The sequence below is a fragment of the Chinchilla lanigera genome, unplaced genomic scaffold, assembly GCF_000276665.1.
Source record: "Chinchilla lanigera isolate Chin_1 unplaced genomic scaffold, ChiLan1.0 scaffold00002, whole genome shotgun sequence".
NCBI lineage: Eukaryota > Metazoa > Chordata > Mammalia > Rodentia > Chinchillidae > Chinchilla > Chinchilla lanigera.
The window spans coordinates 7,993,263-7,995,862 of NW_004955403.1; positions in this window are offsets into that span (position 1 = coordinate 7,993,263).

The window sequence follows — 2,600 nt, forward strand, 5'->3', positions numbered from 1 at the left end:
TCTCTCTCTCTCTCACACACACACACACACACACCATTGGCTTCCCCTGGGCTCAGCCTCTCTGAAAGCTAGAGGGCACGGGAGCTGGAAAATGCAGTCATCTGTGACACAGCACTGGGAGAGGCCAAGAACTGGCAAAAGAGCCGCATACTCCCTTGTCCGAACATGAGGCTGAGATGAGTCTGGGGAGGAGATCCAAATGGCTATGGAGTTCTTCGTTGGGATGGGGAGGGAAAGAGGGGGAAATGAGGAAAGGCATGGAAGGAGAGAGTGGTGCAAAGACAAGAAGTCTGGGAGAAGGAGAAGTAAGAGCAGTGGGGGAGACAAGACAGGAATTTCTCTCCAAGTCTCTGGAAGAGCTGCTCAGAGTAGAGACAACATTCACACTCGCGGTGTGGCAGGGGCCAGAAGAGGCTGGGGAAAGAGTTACAGAGCTGCAGACGACCTTAGAAGCCGGCAGAGCACTGAACTCTGTGGCTTGATGTTGTTGAAGTTTGTTTGGACGTAATACATCATTGATTGAAATTCATGTGAATTTACTTCTCTCTTGTCAAGATGAAATTTTAAAATCTTTCAGAAAACTGATGAAGGGATTTCAGAAAGCCAAACTCCAGGCAGGCACATCCTTATGTTGAGGATAGAGGAAAAAAGAAGGACAAACAAACAAAGCAACAGGAAAAATGTGTGGCGGGATAGGGTGTGGGAGAGGAGGGCCCAAGGGATTTCTTCAGTGATGTCTGTTTATGGCTGTTTCCAATTAGGGAACTAATTTGGGATTGGGAAATAAATAAAGAAGTTTCCTTGAGAAGTGGGAAGCTGTCGCTGAAAACAGAACTCTGCCTAGAGTTAAAAACAAGTCTAGTCACACACCTGGCTTATTTTGTGGTGTCAGCATGTTTGAAAAGAATTTTACAAGTCTTATTGTTTTTCTTAACATGTTCTGTTTAGCTGTACACGCAGATAAGTAGTCAGCACCTCGGCCTATTTTCCTTACTGGTGAGACCAGCTTTTCAGAAGGGGTAGGTGGGTTGCCTGCCTTAATGCTTAGGCCACGCTCAGCAGTACTTTAAAGCCTGCTATAGACTTCCCTGATTCATGGGCTCCACCCCACTGGCCAGTGATTGCGACTTTATCACATGAGCAAAAATACATGCTTTGGGTAAGGCCTTGCTACAAAAAGTCCATGTGGAAGATTAGGGTATGGCAAAGAGGCTGGATAATAGAGTGTGACCTGTCAATCAGAGTCTGGATGAGGCGGGAGATCAGGGTATGGCAAAGAGGCTAGACAACAGTGTGTGACTTATCTATCAATCACTGGAGACCCAAGAAAGAGTCTGGACAATAGGGTGTGACTGTCAATCATGAAGTCTTGTCAAATCACTGCCCAGATGTATGCCCAGAACAGCTTCCCACTTCTGGATCTAACGTCAGAAGGATATCAAAGATGGTAGCCATTGGACCACATGGACCCTGTCTTCTTTCTCTTGCAGTGACCTGCTGTGCAGGCAGAGCATATTTTCTCTCTTCTTCTTTTCACTGCTACTTCTTCTTTTCTCTCTTCACTCTTTTTCACTTCTACTTCTCTTCTGTTACCTTCAGTAAACTTTGAACTTTTATATCCATCAGTTGTCTCATCCAGTTCTTTGAACTGGACAGTGAAAGCCTAGAAAGGACAGCTGGCCGTCCCACCTTCTCCTAAGAGGAGATGATGTTTCTGGGGCTTTGAAGACGGGCTGTTTGGTGTGCAATAGAATCTCCCAGATGAGCTGCTGGGGTCTCTGCCACTCAACCTCAGCTGCACAAGGAAACATGCAGAAAGCCTGTCTGAAGCTACAAAGTGTTTGTAAAGTCATTTTGCGAGGATGAAGACTTCATCCAAGAATAGTTTTAGCTTTTATTTTATGAGCCACCTGAAGAGAATATTGGGATGGGAAAGTTCCTGCTTAATATTCAGCTTCATCAATGGAGTTATTAATAGAAGATCACAGCAACCATTTCTAAGATGCTGATAAATTCCTAGAATTAACACAGCCAATGAGATCTTGATCATCTTATATGGATTTTCTTAAAATAGTAGCCTTGGTCCTACCTATTAGAGTGCTTAAAATATACAATTTCTGAAGCACACCTTCTTAGCAGCTCTTGTTGTATGCCACAGTTTCAACTTTTATTTTTATTAGCGCGTGTTTGTAGTGCATGATGGATACATTTGTCACGGGGAGTTGGTCCGTGTACATAACACACCTTAACTCTCCTTATGTCCCTTTCCTTCTCCCTCTCCCTCTCCCTCTCTCTCTTCATTCACTTCCCCTTTGCTAAAGATTTATCTCCCTGTTTCTTACTATCTACCTTTTCTTTTGTTCTTTAATTTATTTATACTTTGGGTTTGTCACTGAGAGAAGCCATGCCATATTTAAGCTACTCTGACCTATTTCATTTAACATTATGGTCTCACAGTGCATCCATTTTCCTATAAATGATTAAAGTGTACCCTTATGGCAGAGTAGTGCTCCACTGTGCATAAATATCACATCTTCTTTATCCATTCATCTGTCCGTGGGCTTGTAGGCCACATCCAAAAGGTAACTACTACGAATTGT